Here is a 20,211-nt window from a genome sequence, read left to right as displayed (position 1 = left end):
TAGTAAAGAGGAGCAGGGAATGCAGATAATGGAATGTTTCTCTTGTATTTTTTATTCCCCCCCCATTTTTCCTTTTGGTTGCCTGAAGTATTGGGGTTCAGGCAGCATCTGAACCTCAAGTAGACTCCACCATTCCATTACCTCCCTCCCCAATTCAGCATTTTTATACGGGTCATATCAGCTGGCAAAACAATCCAAAAAGCAAATGATTTTTTTTTTTTTTTTTTTCCCCTGTACTTCATCTTAGAACTTTTCCTGTGTTTGCCCTCTTAGCTGGGTACATGCCGACAGTATGTAGCTCTTTTAACTTTTTGCTGCTTCTGGTAGCTTGGATGAAAACAGAAGTGCATACTAAATTGCTTATATATCACAGAATATTTTTTTAACACAGATATAATGGTAAATGTGTCCATGCTATGCCACAGGACGCTCTACTGCCAACTCTGTTATGTGTCAATTCAAGATGGCATTAGCAGTTCACCCTGAATGTCTTAATTGCTGCTGAGTTGGCAGTGTTAATCTCTTGTAGTATGATACTGTGTCAGTTTTAAACACATATTGATTTTATGTTGTAATAATTAACTTTTAACGTCTACATGGTGGTTTAGCAGTGGCAAATGTTATGGGTTTTTGCCCCTCTTTTTACCCTCTCCTTTGCAGATGGGCTCAAGCAGTTTTGCTTCATTGACTGGGCAGGAGAAGTGAAGGGTATAAAATATATGAAAGTTTTTAGTTTTTTGTTTTTTTTTTTGTGTTCAAAAACCGCATGCAAAATTAATTGTCCTAATAGCTTGTCTAGACTAGCTCAATCCTTTTTAATATATTAATACTGAAATATAGCATAGACACAACTAGAAACAGTGGCCCTCACAGCCACCTTTGTATCAGAAAGTGCCCTTACATTGGCAGGAACAAAAAGGGAGGTACCCTTTGGCCAGTAGCTGTCGGCTATTTCTCCGGACCCCTCCGTACACATGCACCTTTGGACTGCCGTACATGAATGTGTTCTCGGCAGGGAGAGGGAAGTAAACCCCTGCCAGGCACTTCTGGCAGCTGCTCATCTCCCTTGAAAACTGGATTGGGCATGTTAAAATCATTCATGTCGTCCTTCATTTTCTCCCCAACATATGGGGACATGACGATATATTTTAGATCTGTCCCACTGAAATCTGCAGATTCTGCTGACATTCATCTAATATGTATGACCACCTTTTAGGCTGTTGATGAAAATGTCCTGTACATGACGCATCACACTGGCTCTGTAGGATTAACTTTTTTTTTTATCATACTGAACACTAAATCTGTAATCATTTTGGAGTGTATTTAATAATGGTGCTTTTTAACATTTGCATGTACAGTACTTCATGTATGAACTGTGTACAGCATACATAAAACCTAACTGACCACCTAATTTCCTTTACAAAATTCCCCACTGTACCTGCAGAGGGACAGATTGTTAAATACATTGCAAAGTGACTTAGATGACTTAGATGCTACTCCGACTTCAGACATGTATGACAGAGGCACAGAAGAGCGCTTGGCTGTTCTTTCAATAGAAAGCACCACCATTTAGTTAGTTTTTTTTTTTTCCCCTCAAATCCTATATCTTGTTTGCCAGTCACTCGGTTTAGAGACAGCTGTTCTCCTGAAAGTTTAAGACCTTATCTATTAGACATGTATGGCATGTGGATATGCCAATTATGTGTGAAATACAAATACCCCCGAATCATCAGTGCAACGAATACAGCCTGTTACTATAACGCTTATTTAATGTCATGAAAATAATACCCTTGGGCTACATTCACACAAAAAAAAAAGTTTTGCATCCATTTTCCAGCCGGTTTGCATTACTTTTTAATGGCCTTTTAAAGGGGTGTCTCATCTTGGACAATGGGAGCATATCGCTGGAATATGCACAAATTGTCTTATAGGTGCGAGTCCCGCTGGGACACTCAACTATATAGAAAACAGAGCCTCTCAAAGTGGTGGCTGGAGGACTCCGGTCCGGCCACGACCAAGCGCTCTCACCATGGAGGTGAATGGGAGCACACTGCGCACGACCGGCCACCGCTCCCATTCACTTCTATGGGCACGGCGTAAATAGCTTTTTTAGCTTGTTTTTGGCGGCCCCATAGATAATGAATGGAGGACGACTGTGAATGTGCACCATATAGAGATTTGACCCCATTGTCTGAGGTGAGCATAACCCTTTAAAAACATCCATTAAAAAAATTGAATCATTGTATTGGTTTTTTTTTTTAACATCCCAACCCCTGCAATGCCCTCGCAGTATGCATAATGCCCCTGAACGTCACATGGCTCCCATAGTAAACCCCCCAGTATAAAGAATTACCCAATTAATGGCATCCAAGATTATTAATGCTTTCAATAGTACACCCTTCGTTCTGCTTGTGTTAAAATTATTTTTTTTTTTTTAAAACCTCATCCACTTGCACATGCAGAGAAAGTCGCTCTTCACTTGATGCAGAAGGACCTGTGATCCTAGCATGATGGCACCATGCGCTCCCAATGACTTTAAAAAGTGCATTTATTTTTGCCTGTAGAGCATTGTATACTATTGGACACCTAGTCAAATTTGTCACTTTTTCTATTAAACCCATTCTTATGTAAGATAACCTTTAGCAATAATACTCCTGGACCTGGTAGTGGTTAGTTTAAAATGAACCAAATACCTCATCTGCCTCACATTGCTATATAGCTGGTGAAATACATATAATTTTTGTTGACAGATCTAGTTGATTTTGGCTTTGGGGGTTCCCCACCATGTCTGACAGCTGCTTGTCACCACATATTAATAGAAATACTGTTCTGCCAAGTCAAGATAGATGTTGCCCAAAGGATTTTTGACTTGAAGCAAGCCTCCTGACACATCCCATGTGGGCAGTGAAAAGTAAATGCTAATAGAATAACTTGGACCAGTCTAAAGAATAAGTAATCCTGTTGAAGCAAATAATTGTGAAGGGCACAGTGTGCTGGACAGGATATTGTTCCTTCTCTTCTCGCTGCTTTTCCCTTAATGCCCTAATTGGGTGGGGATAGATTGAATTTAGAAAAATATCTCTAATATATATATTGTTTGTATATACATTTAAATGCACCATGTGAATCTTTGGCGGAGTTGGAGTATAACTCAGGGGATATTTTGTTTTCTCTGGCTCTGCTTTTATTGCCTGGGGGCATGTGGGTTGTTTTGGTGATTTTTTTTTTTATATATATATATATATATATATATATATATATATATATATATATATATATATATATATATATATATATATATATATATATATATATATATATATATATATATATAATTTTTTTTTTTTTTTGTGTGTGTAATTTCCTTTGTCATTGTGTGAGTTTAGGAGGCAGTGTTAAGGCGGCCATACACCTTAGATAACTGTGGGCCAACTCCCGCCATACGCATGGAGGCTCCACTCAGCCGAGCTTGCATGTGTTCACAGTACGGGTAAGGGAATAAGGCACTTGACGAGAACCTGTCACATTGAACATGGTGTCTGAGCTGAAGGTACCATGTTATAGAGCAGGAGGAGCTGAGCAGATTGATATATAGTTTTATGGGAAAAGCTTCAGTAAACCTTGCTTATTCTGGACTTGGGACCGCCTCCTTGACTTCAATCAGTGATTGACAGCTGTCTCTGAAGTTATGGAGGCGGTCTGATCAGTGATTGTGCATACAAAGTCCAGAATGAGCAGAAAATGTAAATGAATGAAATGCCAAACTATCAAACTGCTCAGCTCCTCCTGCTCTATAACATGGTGCCTGCAGGTTGTACTGCATTTTCGTGGGGACTGGTTCCCTTTTAAGAACAGAAAGGATCAGGTATGTTTTAAGGCTTCGTTCACATCTCTGCCAGATTTCACCGTGTCCAACATTGCCAGATTCTATAGTTTACTGCTGGATCCCCATTGTCTGTAATGAGGTCCGGCAGTGATCTGGCCACCTTAAGCATAAATGCCATTGCATGCAAAAGTTTTAGGTCTGTACAACAGCCGGCATTTGTGCTGGAACAGCTTGCCACAGATGCGAGCACAGCCTAAATCCAGCTGCCTGATTCTTCATAAAAAAAAAAAAATTTTTATTGCCATTGGGGGGAGAGTCAGGTCACCCCCATACATCTTAGATGGTCAGTGGGTTGGTCTGACATTTATCAATGTGTATGGCCACCTTTTTAGACTGCAAAAGTTCAGAAACACTTGCTTTAACCCTGATATAAAGCCTGCCTCAGGGAAGAGACATTTTGGAGTTGTTTGCCTTATGTCTAAGTTTGGGGATTCCCTTTATAAGAATTTTATAAGAAAATATTCATATTTTATAGCTGTCATTTAAAATATTTGAAACCCACAATATTGGGATACCTCAAACTCTTAAGGGGCAGCTGCCACATGGCTGGCCACACAGAATTTTCATGCATTTGAGGTACACCATGTACAATATTATTTACTGCCCTGCAGGGGCCATAGCCAATTCAGGCTCAGTGCTCTACATGCGTGCTGTGGCATCAACGCTTAGTATCTGGTGCATTGGTGGTAAAATTAATTAAATGTTCGGCAGTTTTGGTTTACTGAACTTACTACTAAGTAGGCCTGTGTCTTTCACCAAGTTGCCCTACTGGTTACCATATCCTCCTCAGGGATCCTTTGTTTTTGCCCTCTCACATTTTAAGCCTTTGTCCAGGATAGCTCTCCTCGTCATTTATTTCTTGATGCACTAAATGCCTTCTCTTTACAGTTTGCTGAACTACCGAGGTAATGCCCAGTGGCTAAATATTGTCTGGGGTCGGTGGGACACCCCAAACCTATCCCATGTTATGGGACTCTTCTTTCTCTCTTTATTTTTATTTTTTTATGTTAAGGGTTAGTAGATTATTTAGCAATATTTGTGAAATATCCCTTTTTGTTTCTTGCTTTTATGGGGAATTGTCTTTTTTCTTTCTTTTTTTTGGTCAATATCATTTCACCACCTTATCCTGTAGTCCTGTGAATTATATGCCCAGTTAAATTGAAGTAGGTGTTGTTTTATGGTTTGGATTGGCAGTATTCCATTGTTTCATGTAAGACAGGGCTATAGAATTTAGTGGTGAAAAATAAAACAATAAAATGCAGATAAATCACGTGAACCCCCTTACATCAGGACAGATGGTGTTTTTGTCCAACAGCATGTTGATGCCTTTCTGGTGTAAATGGGGTTAAACTCAGGAATGTCACATCTCTACCTCAAAAGTCTGTGGGTATAAATACTCACATTGCTGGAATATGAATTTCACATTCTTTTTTTTTTTGTTTTGTTTTGTTCCTCAAATTCTTCAGGTATTAAAAGCCTTGTGATTATAAATAGTCTAATGTATAAAAAAAAGAAAAAAACCTGAAAGTTTACATTTTATAACATTATGCAGATTGTATTTAAACTCCAGAATATTTAAAGAAAACAAACAGTTGTAACTCTGAGCTTGATGACATATTAAAAAAATCTTTTAAATTTTGTTTTGTCTTACTACATTTGATGTGTTTAGCTATTTCTGCTTATCCATTCTATCGACATGTTGCGATTAGCAAAACGCATAGTGGCTGTGTGCATCCCCCACTTTCCTGTCCCGCACTATTGTAGACATGTCTATTCTTGTCCGCAAAACGGATAAGGATAGGACATGTTCTACTTTTTTCTTTTTTTGCGGGCCGCACACAGAAAAATGGATGTGGACAGCACATGGATGAAATCTGTGTGCTGTCTGCATTTTTTGCGGCCCCATAGAAATGTACAGGTCCACGTTCAATGCTCAAAAAATGCCAAATCTGACGAGGACCGAATATGCAGTCATGTGCTTGAGGCCTAATGCTTCTTGGGCCTCATTAATCAAAATTCTTATAATAAAACTGTCTTTGTTGCCTATTGTGACTAATCAGATCTCTGCTTTTCATTTTGCCATGAATAGGGCCCATTGTGTTCTTCCCTGACAGTCTTGTGATACTTTTTGCTGGAGGGCAGTAGCCTTGCACATTTTTGACTCTATAAAGAACTTTGGCAGTTGGGACCTTTTGCATCCCAGCAAACGTAGTAGTATACAGGTCCTTCTAAAAAAATTAGCATATTGTGATAAAGTTCCTTATTTTCTGTAATGTACTGATAAACATTAGACTTTCATATATTTTAGATTCATTACACACAAACTGAAGTAGTTCAAGCCTTTTATTGTTTTAATATTGATGATTTTGGCATACAGCTCATGAAAACCCAAATTTCCTATCTCAAAAAATTAGCATATTTCATCTGACCAATAAAAGAAAAGTGTTTTTAATACAAAAAAAGTCAACCTTCAAATAATTATGTTCAGTTATGCACTCAATACTTGGTCGGGAATCCTTTTGCAGAAATGACTGCTTCAATGTGGCGTGGCATGGAGGCAATCAGCCTGTGGCACTGCTGAGGTGTTATGGAGGCCCAGGATGCTTCGATAGCGGCCTTAAGCTCATCCAGAGTGTTGGGTCTTGCGGCTCTCAACTTTCTCTTCCCAATATCCCACAGATTCTCTATGGGGTTCAGGTCAGGAGAGTTGGCAGGCCAATTGAGCACAGTAATACCATGGTCAGTAAACCATTTACCAGTGGTTTTGGCACTGTGAGCAGCTGCCAGGTCGTGCTGAAAAATGAAATCTTCATCTCCATAAAGCTTTTCAGCAGATGGAAGCATGAAGTGCTCCAAAATCTCCTGATAGCTAGCTGCATTGACCCTGCCCTTGATAAAACACAGTGGACCAGCACCAGCAGCTGACATGGCACCCCAGACCATCACTGACTGTGGGTACTTGACACTGGACTTCAGGCATTTTGGCATTTCCCTCTCCCCAGTCTTCCTCCAGACTCTGGCACCTTGATTTCCGAATGACATGCAAAATTTGCTTTCATCCGAAAAAAGTACTTTGGACCACTGAGCAACAGTCCAGTGCTGCTTCTCTGTAGCCCAGGTCAGGCGCTTCTGCCGCTGTTTCTGGTTCAAAAGTGGCTTGACCTGGGGAATGCGGCACCTGTAGCCCATTTCCTGTACACGGTGGCTCTGGATGTTTCTACTCCAGACTCAGTCCACTGCTTCCGCAGGTCCCCCAAGGTCTGGAATCGGTCCTTCTCCACAATATTCCTCAGGGTCCGGTCACCTCTTCTCGTTGTGCAGCGTTTTCTGCCACACTTTTTTTCCTTCCCACAGACTTCCCACTGAGGTGCCTTGATACAGCACTCTGGGAACAGCCTATTCGTTCAGAAATTTCTTTCTGTGTCTTACCCTCTTGCTTGAGGGTGTCAATGATGGCCTTCTGGACAGCAGTCAGGTCGGCAGTCTTACCCATGATTGCGGTTTTGAGTAATGAACCAGGCTGGGAGTTTTTAAAAGCCTCAGGAATCTTTTGCAGGTGTTTAGAGTTAATTAGTTGATTCAGATGATTAGGTTAATAGCTCGTTTAGAGAACCTTTTCATGATATGCTAATTTTTTTAGATAGGAATTTGGGGTTTTCATGAGCTGTATGCCAAAATCATCAATATTAAAACAATAAAAGGCTTGAACTACTTCAGTTGTGTGTAATGAATCTAAAATATATGAAAGTCTAATGTTTATCAGTACATTACAGAAAATAATGAACTTTATCACAATATGCTAATTTTTTTTAGAAGGACCTGTACATTGTTTAGTGTGGAACCTAGGATCTGTAGCTGATGTCAATAAAAAAAAAAAAAAGAAAAAAATAACCATCTGTTACACCCATCATTGTTCCAAACATTCAGGAGAGCTTTATGGGAGTATTTAAGGAACTTGATGCAAAAATAAACCCAGTAGGTGCATGGCAGCAAAACAGCATATACTGAAATCTTGTCACCTGAAATTGTACAGAGTGACAGTTTTCCAAGAGTTAAAGGGGTTGTCCAGTTTCAGGATGAAACCAGACAACTTTCCAAATGAACCTTTAAATAATAGGTACTTACTAGTGATGAGCGAACTTCTGTTTTAAGTTCGGCGTCCGGTTAGCGGAGAATCCTGATATGGATTCCGACTTCCGTTGTGGTCCGTGGTAGCGGAATCAATAATCGGCCATTATTGATTCCGCTACCACGGACCACAACGGAAGTCGGGATCCATATCGGGATTCTCCGCTAACCGGAAGCCGAACTTTAGACGCCGAACTTAAAACAGAAGTTCGCTCATCACTAGTACTTACCTGTTCATGTAGTGCTGCTCCCACTCACTCAGCCAGGCTAGAATAACTATGCAAATTGGTAATGTAATTGTACTGACCTAGAGAAAGAAAGTGACCTCATGAAGAATATTCTTCCCTACTTCCCACTACATTGCATGCAACTGTAAATTGTGCCATTAGAAAGTGAAACTTTTATTGAAAAAAAACAAGCCCTCATACTGCTATGTGAATGGAGAAATAAAAAAAGTTATGAGTTTGGGAGTAAAAACAAAAATGAAGAAAAAAATATAGAAAATCACCTGGTCATGAAAAGGTTAAAAGAATGCTGGTGGAAAAGGCTTCCAGCTTCTCCTGTAATGGGTATTTACATCAGTTTCCCACCACACATAAGCCTAGCTGGCCTGACCAATCCTCACCTCCATACAAATTAGATGATTGGTGGATTTGGCCAACTTTCATATGATCTGTGTGTACATCTTTAATGGAGCTGACTGAATAAAGCCTAAAAAAAAATTCCATGGACGTCAGCATCTACCTCAATGGTTCTTTACTCAATTAAGCCTATATATACCAAAAAGTGACGTTTTATGTTATAGCCGTACTCAAGCCGTGCCCTGAAGAAACCCTGACCCCAGTGAGAAATATAGTGGTCTAACAGTAGCCTACACAAATTTGGATGATAAATATGTATTAACAGTGGTTGTTTTTAGCAGCTCTGGAGGAAATTGTAAAGGATTTTTCTAAATTTATGATAGCCTTTCTCATTTTGTTAATTCTATACTTTTAATATTTCATAATTTAGCTACAGCCCTAATGGGCAGCTGTATTCACATTTCCTAAGTATAAAACCTTTAATGAAGGCTTTCGTGGACCTTGTTCTTTTATGATAGGTTTTAAGTACATCTCTCTTTAACACCAATTTCCACCCCTATCTTTTTGTATCCTTCTGTTTGAATAGGGGGAGGAAGCCTTTGGTATCCCAATTTAAGACACTGACTGTTTAATTAGTATTATGTTCAGATGACAGGAAGAGGCTTTGTGTGCACAGGATGCACATTTATTGAAAGAGGGGAGAGAAACCCAAAATCTATTTAGGCTCTTATTTCAGGCTAACTTCTTCAGCTACTGCATTAGTTAACTCTTTCAGGTCTGAGCTTTTTAATGCATTCTTATGCTAAAAAAAATATAAAAAAAACGCACAAAATGCCTATATCGCAGATTTATGTACCATCTATATTATCATTAAATCTCAATTCTATAAAGCAAATCTATCGCCACATGACACAAGAATCCCAAACCCATAGAATAAATAAAACAATGTTATGAGGACAGATATTGATACAGTAAATTGCATTATTCTATTGCTATAATATATACTCATCTGTACCACAACATACATCCAATGCCACTAAATTGGTACATAATTGTAGGTAAATATTACAGTAAAGTCCAGTACAGTGGGATACAGTTAAAGTGACCATACATATTAGTCTTTTGTCAGCCGCACCCACCAAGAATGGGAGGTTCAGCCGACACACTAATGTGTGTGGGGAGCTTTCAACTCTCCTACAACAGAGGATGTCGGGGAAGACAAAGATTGGGTAAAATGAATAGTTTCTCCTAATCCTTTTCTTCTACTGGGAGATAAGCCACCACTAGAGGTGTATGGCAACTTCTTTCGCTACTCTTCCCATAGAATACACATTCAGCTGAGCCATGTATGTGTGTGGGGGATAGGGGAGGGAGTCAGTAGAGATAATGTTGGCCGAACTTGACAGCTATTGAACGTGTATAGGCAGCTTTAGAGTGAAAGGTTACTAACCAAATTGCAACATGTTGAGCAAGAATAGGTCCCTGCTCAGACCCCTATACTGCGTTTAGTGGCATTGGCTGCTTAGTAATATAACACTACAAAAGGATGTGTATGTAGGTGGTACATATATGCAGGGTTGACAAGGCCATAAACCCTGCATGGAAATTTGCTGGTGCGCCAATGCCCAGGGTGCCACCCAAGTGCTCTTCATTGCTGCTGGCTGTGTACATAATGAACTGATGCTTTAAACGATAATTTAAGCTGGGAGCATCAGGCAGGGTATGAGAGCCTACAATTCTCTGTGCTGCTGTTCACTCTTATAGGCCACAATATGTGGCAGTGTAGAAATGTCACAGGGACATTAGTAATCTCAGGCCGCAGACTGAAAAACGTCTGTGGTCTGCACTGGAGACAGCGACCTGGAACGGCGCTCTGAGATTTTAATATTTTCTTCTTTACTCACTGTTCGGGCACTATAGAGATCAGCACTAGGGGAAGTCCAGGCACCATGCTGAAGGTAAGGCTTGCTTGGTGCTGTGGCCCGCATCTTGCCTCCTAAAGTTCTTTCTCCATATCTTAATTGGATACAATCACAGGAGGACAGAATGGGGCAAATATTCATGGCCACCACAGAGAGCTTCTTCAGTATATTTGGCACTGTGATATTTGGTTCTACTAGGAAGCTATTTTGTGCTGCACTATGGTATTGTTGACACCTACTTATTAGCCCTAATTACTTGTGTTGGCCCTGCTTACTTGTGTTGCCCTGCCTTCTGTTAATTTGGACCAGCCTACAACATGCAGTTAGTTCTTCCAGGGCTACTGTAAGTTCTCATTCGACCCCTGCATATACAGGTGCATCTCAATAAATTAGAATGTCATTGGAAAGTTTATTTATTTCAGGAATTCCATTCAAAAAGTGAAACTCGTATATTATATAGATTCATTACACACAGAGTGATCTATTATAGTGTTTATTTCTTTTAATGTTGATGATTATGGCTTACAGCTAATGGAAACCCAAAAGTCAGTATCTCTGAAAATTGGAATATTCTATAAGACCAATTAAAAAATTATTTTCAATACAGAAATGTTGGCCTACTGAAAATTTTATATATAGTACAGTCCTGATCAAAAGTTTAAGACCACTTGAAAAATGGCAAAAAATAATATTTTACATTGTTGGATCTTAACAATGTTCCAAGTAGAGCTTCAACATGCAACAAGAAGAAATGAGAGTGAGACAAAACATTTTTTGAGCATTCAATTAATTGAAAATAACAATGAAACTGAAACAGGCTGTTTTTCAGCTGATGCAAATTCCAAATTTCAGGACCACATGCCTTTTAAAAGGCCAAATCTGTGCAAAGATGTGCATTCATTGTCATTTTCTGTCAGGTAGTCACACGTTGTGATGGCAAAGGCAAAAGAACTCCCTTTTTTTTTTTTTAAAGTGGTCGGGTTGTTAAACTGCATAAGCAGGGTCTCTCACAGCGTGCAATCGCTGCTGAGGTGGGACGCAGTAAGACAGTCATTTGGAATTTCTTAAATAATTCTGAGTGTTATGGAACAAAAAGTCAAGTGGAAGACCCAAAATAATGTCAGCACTGAGCCGGAGGATCCAGTTGGCTGTCCGTCAAGACACTGGATGATCCTCGACCCAAATTAAGGCCCATACTGGTGCTGACTGCAGCCCCATAACCATCAGACGGCATCTGAGACTGAAGAGCTTCAAAAACAAAAAACGTCTTCAAAGACCTTGTCTCCTTGAACGCTACAGAACTGCTCGTTTGGACTTTGCAAGAGAGCACCAAACATGGGACATTGAAAGGTGGAAGAAATTTTATTCTCTGATTTAACCTTGATGGTTTCCAACATTACTGGCATGACCAGCAGATCCCACCTGAGATCTTTTCTACGCGCCACAGTGGAGGGGGTGCTTTTTCCTTCAGTGGAACAATGGAGCTTCAGGAAGTGCAGGGGCGTCAAACGGCCGCTGGCTATGTCCAGATGTTGCAGAGAGCATTTCTCATGATTGAGGGCCCTCGTCTGTGTGGTAACAACTGGGTTTTTCAACAGGACAAAGCTACAGTACACAATGCCCGCAGGACAAAATACTTCCAGGAGAATAACATCACTCTTTTGGCCCATCCTGCGTGTTCCCCTGATCTAAATCCAATAGAGAACCTTTGGGGATGGATGGCAAGGGAAGTTTACAAAAATGGAAACTCTTCCATCAAGCATGCCGAAACGAATTTTGGAAGTGATAAACAATAATGGCGGAGCTACTCCATTACTGAGTTCATGTTTGGAAGTTGGATTTCTGTTTTGGAGGGGTTTTAGTTATTTTTTTGGAGGTGGGCTCCTAAACTTTTGATCAGCTGAAAAACAGCCTGTTTCAGTTTATTCGTTTTTATTAAATTGTATGCTCTTGTTGGCCAGATTTATGGAGTATACAACTAGTAGTTGTCCTGTGGACAGATTCTCCCACCTGAGCTGTTGATCTCTGCAGCTCCTCAAGAGTGACCATGGGCCTCTTGGCTGTTTCTCTAGTTAGTGCTCGCCTTGCCTGGGCTGTCAGTGTAGGTGGACAGCCATGTTTTGGAAGGTTTGCAGTTGTGCCATATACCTTCCATTTTTGGATGATGGATTGAACAGTGCTCCGTGAGATGTTGAGAGAGAGAGAGATATCTCATAACCCTACTTTATACTTCTTCACAACTTTATCCCTGATGTGTCTGGTGTGTTCCTTAGTTTTCATTATGCTGTTTAATAACTTATGTCCGCTAACAAACCTCTGCGGCCTTCACAGAACAGCTCTGAAAATAAATAACACACAGGTGGACTCTTAGGTGACTTCTGAAGACAAATGATCACAATGGATTTTATTTAGGGGTATTAGAGTACAGATGGCTAAATACAAATGCATGCCACACTTTTCAGATTTTTATTTATTAAAAAAATGTGAAAATCACGTATCATTTTCTTTTCCCTTTACACATACTTGATACTTTGTGTTGGTCTATCACATAAAATCCCAATAAAATAAATTTTGTGGATGTAACGTGAAAAAATTTGGAAAAGTTCAAGGGGTATGAATGCTTTTTCAAGGCATTATATATACACAGTTCTCTGCAAAACGTTTAGGCAGGTGTGGAAAAAAAATGCTACAAAGTAAGGCTTCTTGCACACAACCGTATGGCTTTTGCTGTATTTTGTGGTCTGCAAAAAATACGGATGACGTCCGTGTGCATTCCGGTTTTTGTGGAATGGAACAGCTGCCCCCTGACAAAACTGTACTATTCTTGTCTGTAAGGGAGCATTCACACGACAGTGTTTTTCTTCCGTGTCCATTCTGCAATTTTTTGCGGACAATGCACAGACCCATTAATTTCTATGGGTCCGCAAAAATTGCAGAATGTCTTTCATTGTCATCCGTGTGCTGTCCGTTCCTTTTATTTTAGAACATGTCCTATACTTGGCCGCAAATTGCGGTCCGTGGCCCCATAGAAAGTCATTGGGTCCGTAAAAAACTTATAGCACATGGAAATGCATCCGTATGTCATCCGTTTTTTGCGGACCCTGGACTGTAATTATTCTAGGAAACCCCATTTCAGTTTTTTTACAGACCGTGAAAAACGGATGACACACGGAAGCACCACGTCCGTATTATACGGACTTACGGAAAGATAACTGAAGACATATGGAACACACGGCTCTGTGTTTTGCGGACCGCAAAACCAACACGGTCGTGTGAATGCTTCCTTATGCGGACAATAATAGGATATGTTCTATCTTTGAACAGAAATGGAAGGCATACGGAGTACCTTAGTTTTTTTTGGGCGGATCTATTGAGATAAACGGTTCCATATATGGAACTGAAAAAATGGAACGTAAATGGAAAAAAAAAAACATTTGTGTACAAAAGGCCTAAGAATGCTTTATATAATAGAAGTGCCTTGAAAACAGCATCAATTCTTCTAGGTACTAGGCTTGCTCAAATCCTTCTGTCTCTTTATGTAATCCCAGAAAGACTTGATAATGTTGACTAGAGATGAGCGAATTTCTCAAAAATTAGTTTCGGTCGGTTCACCGACTTTTCTGAAAGGTTTCGATTCGAATTTATTTGTGGCGAATCGCTTTAAAAACAGCTATTGCCTGTATAGTGGTATAGAGCACTGTGTCTTGCAGTAACGCATAGGGAGTGTGCTGTGGTAGTGAAACAATACTGTGAGTCAGTATGACAGACGGCGCTCTTAGAATCACTGCATACTTCACTTATTTGGGCAGTTATGGGGCCAAAACTGACCAAATAATTCAAGTGTGAGCTTAGCCTTACAGGTCAATGTTAGCGCCAGGTATAAAGAACCATACAGAGACCCAAGATCAAAGGCAAAAAATATATACAATGCAACAGCACTCTGCAAACCAAATAAAGTACAATAATGGCAAAATAATAGTAAGTATTCTGGTGCAAATGCTACGCTAATAAATTTTAGATGCTTGGCAAATCATTTTGAACAAAATTATTTGGGCCCATCGGCCAAACGTCAAGGTGATCTCAGTAAGACAGGAACCGAACACTAAATACCACATCAACTGGTGCCATACTGGACTCCATTAAATTGAGGGAATGCAGGCCGAGCCCACATTATATTATGCCTCTTATGGTGCCCAAATGGTCTCCATTATATTCAGGGGATGCAGGCTCCTCATGCTTGCCAATACTGTGAGTCAGTATGACAGGCGTCGCTCTTAGAATCACTGCACACTTTAGTTATTTGGTCAGTTTTGGCCTATAACTACCCAAATAACTCAAGTGTGAACTCAGCCTTACAGGTCAATGTTAGCGTCAGGTATAAAGAACCATGCAGAGACCCAAGATCCTACTATAGTGTGAAACACCCTCGTCAGCTGATTCCACACAGATGTCTACAGAACCTGTTCTATTAAATGCTTATACAAGTAGAGCCCCCTGACACAGTTTGTGTTGACGTCACTGATTATTTTGCCCTTTCTCTGAACAATTGCCCTAAAAAAATGGATCCTGTCTGTTGAGCATCCGCCTTCACTCAGTCAGCATTTGGTCAGTAATCCATCAGTATTGCGAAAGCCCAAAAAAACAGGAGTGGATCCAAAACAGAGATCACACATGAATGGAATATTTGCATGTCTTCTCTGTTTTGTACCCACTCCTACTTTTGGCTACCAAACCGTAAGCCAATTCTGATGCAAAACAGGGACCATGTCATACAGGCCATAAAGCTGCTACATAGACAGGATCCGTTGTGCGTCTCATTTTTCCTTCCTTCTGACAGATCAGAAAAAAAGGTCAAATAAATGATGATGTCAACCAGGCCAAAAAGGCAAAATTGTGTCCCAGTCATGGCGTTGGGAGGGTGGGAACAGCATGAGACGTACACAGTGACCCAATGACGGGAGGTGGCAGCAGCATGAGGAGACCACAGAGCAGCCTGGTGATATAGTGTTGAAGTGGCAGCAGCAGGAGGAGACCATAGAGTGGCCCAGTGACAGAGTAGGGAGGTGGGGGGCAGTATCAGCTGAAGATGGTGGGTCGCAGTAAGAGCATTGGCATGAGGCGTGTGGCAGCAGCAGAATAGTAGCTGAAGCAGGTAGCCAGAAGAAACAGGTTTCTTGTCAAAGTATAGGTGTGGCACCATGGATGATCTAGTTCAGGAATGGCCAACCTGCGGCTCTCCAGCTACTGTAAAACTACAACTCCCACCATGCCCTGCTATAGGCAGTGTGGGCATGCTGGTAGTTGTAGTTTTGCAACAGCTGGAGAGCTTCAGGTTGGCCATCCCTGATCTAGTCTGATGCATCAGGCACTGGTGTTTGAAAATCCTTGCTGATCCACGTCTGCAAGCAACTGACTCGGAGGGACTCCCTGCCTCCATCTCCACTGCATACTGCCACGGTGTGTCTGGGTCCTCTGCTTCATCTTCCTCATCGCAATGTAGCTCCTCTGGCTGCTTCTCCTGTCACCTGCCATGTCTCTATGCATTGCTTGTGCTTGAATGTCCTCCTCCTGCTCTAGTTCATTCTCCACAGGGCTCAGGTGGCGCTGAGATGTAGTCGCCACATCTCCTGTCCCCTGGCCAGCCAGATTTAGCAGCATGTACTCCAGGACATGAATCGGTGGCGTGACGTTGTTCATCCTGTAGTCCTAGTGACTGACAAATAAAGTGGCCTTCTCAAAGGGCTTCAGCAAACGACAGATATCACGCATGAGCTGCCACTGGCTAACATCGAAGTTATACATGGGAGTACCTCTGTCCGCCTGTATCATCAAGAAATCGTTTATTGCCTTTCTCTGTTCATATAAAAATCGGTCTAACATATGGAGGGTGGAATTCCAACGGGTGGGAACATCACATGTCAGCCTATGTGAGGGACGCCCAGGCCGCTGCAGCTCAAGGAGGGTGTGCTTTGTGGTGTGTGAGTGGCTGAAGTGCATGCAACGTTTCCTGGCCATTTTCAGGATATCTTGCAGATGGGGTGAAGACTTCAGGAACCGCTTTACAACCCGATTGAACACGTTCGCCATGCAGGGCGCAGGGCGCATGGCTCAGCCCTACTTAATGCAGCGCCGACACCATGTTCTTCCCATTGTCGGTCACCATGGTTCCGATTTTGAGTTGTCGAGGAGAAAGCCAGGATTTGATTTCTTAAAGGACGCGGAGCAGTTCCTCCCCTATGTGACTTTGTTCGCCCAGGCAAACTAAGTGCAGAACACCGCACATGTGGTATGCTGGAGGAGCACTGTGAATTGTCCCTGCAGTGGAGGCTGAGGACACGGTGGAGGATGAGGCAGAGGACATTGTCGCAGGACCAACGTCATAAGTGGCGTCACCTGGCAAAGTTGCTGGTGTGGCTGGACAGGAACCACATTTACCCAGTGGGCCGTAAAGGACATATATTGTCCTTAAACGTAGTTACAGCTCCACATGTCAGCACTGCCGTGCACTTTGGCAGACACCGACAGGCTCAAGGACTGGCCCACCACTTGGAAAGAGAGGGACTGCAGCACCAGCAACTTGTCCAGGAGCATGTTCAGCTTCTGCACCGTAGGATGAGTGCACGCATACGGTTGTCTCTCGGCAATCGATTCGGTGATCGATTGCTGACAGAATGACTGACGAGGAGCAGGAGCATCAGGACCAGCAGATGATAGGAAGAACAGACAGCTCCCTTTAGCTGAGGTGGAGGAGCCTTGACTGCATGAAATTGGGTCCGTGCCACTGAGTAACGCAGCGGTTGCTGCGGCAGGCTGGACCACGACATCAGCCACGGTTCTCCCAGGTCACTTTATGGTGACGCTGCATGTGTTGACGCAGGGCCGTGGTTCCAACATTGGCACCCTGGCCACGCTTCACCTTCTGCCCACAAATTTGGCAAATGGCCATGTTCACCTCCTCCGGCAGCCTAACAAAAAATTGCCAAACCGCCGAATATGGCATTTTCCCCCCAACACTACTTGCTGACTGACTGCCTGCTACTGCTGCCTCTGCGAACCCCTGCACCGATACTTTCTGGGCCAGTAGGCTCCTGTGAAGCGGATGGTCTACCCCAGGCACGTTTTGCTCCCGACCTCCCATTGCTGCCACCCTGATGACTCACAGCCATGCTACCACCCTGCTGGCAGCCGCTGCCTCACGCGCAAGCTGCCATCCTCTTTTCCTGATGATGATGAAGCCCCTTCTTCACCCGGCTCCCAATTGCGATCGGCTACATCATCATCATCCGCTACTGTCTGCACGTCACTGATGTCCTCCTCAACAGTCTCAGGGCCAGGAGCCTGACCACTCGCAACACCTGCTCCCATGCGACTCTCATCATCACTACTTTCCCGCCTGCCAGAGGAAGCAGCGGATGTCTCCTCCAGATCTTGGCTGGGCAGTAGCTACTGACTGTCCTCTAGTAGCTTGTCCTCGCCAAAAACTGGAGCCGAGCCTACGGCGTATAACACTTCTCACGCTGAGGGAACTAAAAATAACAGAGGAAGGTTCACGACAGGTGGGGGCACAGGGCATTGTGTCAGAGCAACCCACGACTCTTGGCTTGGGGTGTCTGATGTCACTTGCGACGAAGTCAAAAGACCGAGTCAACCATTCAAGCACCACTGGCAGGGGCATAGCTAGAAATGCATGGGCCCCATAGCAAAAAAAAAATTCATGAGGGCCCCCCAATCTCCCACCCCCACATATCTATCGGGCCTCCCACCACCCCTTCCAGAGCTCCCACCGCCATGAGCATAGAAAAGTCAGAGGAAAAAACTAATAAGTATATGAACCTTTTTATTCAAAATTGAAAACCATTCAGTAACTGATAAAGTGGCCAATCTGTAACATGAAGAATTGAAAAAAGTGTAGTAACTGTTCACCCTGTCGGATCCGTCATGCTGCTATTTCGCCGTGTTGCTGCTCCATCCCCATTGACTATAATGGAGCTTCGGTGCAGCACGGCAGTGTGTGGTGAAAGGCTGGCAGACGAAAAGTACTGCAAGTCCAACTTTTTTGTCCGGTAGCCTCTCACTGTGCAGTGCCGTGATGCGCCGGAGCTCCGCCCCTTCCCCATTATAGTCAATGGGGACAGAGCAGCTGTCCAGCGAAATAGCGGCAGGACGGATCCCACAGGCTGAACAGCCTGTCGGATCCGTCCTGCCGCAAGTGTAAAAGTCCCCTTAGGCCTCTTTCACACTTCAGTGTTTGGTCAGTGATTTCCATCAGTGATTTGTGAGCCAAAACCAGGTGCAACTCTAAACACAGAACAGGAGCAGATCTTTCCCTTCTACCTCATGTCTGTGGAGGTTACACTTCTGGTTTTGGCTCACAAATCACTGACCAAACACTGAAGTGTGAACGAGGCCTTAGTCTGTCATATAAGGGGGGGGGGGGGGGAGAAACCCCAGAACTAGAGTGTGCCCCCCAAAAGAAGGAAGGGGCGCCCTCCTTATCACTGCTGGCATCTCTTTTTCACTTCAGATCATCAGACTCTCACTTACTAATTACAGCACACACCCTTGTGGTGTCCACCATCAGACAGGGGAGGGGAAGAAACCCGAGTTGGGGGGCACACTGTTGTTTTGGGGTTTATTCCCTCCTCTGTCTGATGGTGGATACTACAGGGGTGTGTGCTGTAAATTTGTAATTAGTGAGAGTCTGATGATCTGAATTCTGAAGTTAAAAAGAGCTGCCTGCATACCTGCAATGATAAGGAGGGCGCGGGGGCCCCAAGAGAAGGAAGGAGGCAGGGGCCCCCGCACCCTCCTTCACGTCAAGTCTGCAGGCAGCTCTTTTTAACTTCAGAATTCAGATCATCATTATCAACATCATCACTCAGTATCATTCTCATCATAATCTTCTTAGTTCTTCTCACAATTCTTTTTACTTACTTTTAGAGGCTAAGGCACAGTCAGAACAGCAACAGCTGTTACAGCAGGCACTGGGCAGGCACAGAGGCGGGACTGTAGACAGTGGACGCCGCATGCCGGAGTGGAGACTAGTTGAGGAGGAGGCAGGAGCACTGGCTGGTACCGAGCAAACTGGAGAAGGGTCGGACTCGGACCGGTCCCACAGCGCAGGCATGCTGAGGCACAGGCTGGCAGCAGTGAGACTGAGTGAGACAAACTCAGTCTCAGTCAGACACTGCTGCGGCGGGAATCTGAATGGCGCCGCGGCAGGATTCGGGACCACTCCCACCTAGACTCCAGGTAGTACACCCCGTGATCCCGGCCCGGCCCCCTCCACCGCGGCCTATCTCATCAGCTGCCCGACCCCGTGCCCTGCTTTCTGCTCCTGACTGCTTCTCCCCAGCCAGGCCCGAGCTGGCGCGGGCCGCGGAATGCCCATGGACAGCACTAGTCAAGTGTATGCAAATAAAAAAACAGAAGGCAGCCCAGGCGGGCCCCCAGTGGCGTAGGGCCCCATAGCCACTGCTATGGATGCTATGGCGATCCCTATGCCACTGACCGCTGGGTTGCTGGTCAAGACACAACCGCTAGATGACACTGGGAGTTCAGGCCTCTCACTGCGACTCCTGTCGCCACCTTCCCCCTCTTATTCTGCTACCTGCGACAGAAATTTTTTGGCCACTGGCCGTTTCCTTTGAAGGGCATGTCACCTGTCTGACATACTGTAAAATACAATGTAGTA

The sequence above is a fragment of the Bufo gargarizans genome, chromosome 1, assembly GCF_014858855.1.
Source record: "Bufo gargarizans isolate SCDJY-AF-19 chromosome 1, ASM1485885v1, whole genome shotgun sequence".
NCBI lineage: Eukaryota > Metazoa > Chordata > Amphibia > Anura > Bufonidae > Bufo > Bufo gargarizans.
Note: the sequence above shows the minus strand (reverse complement) of the source record.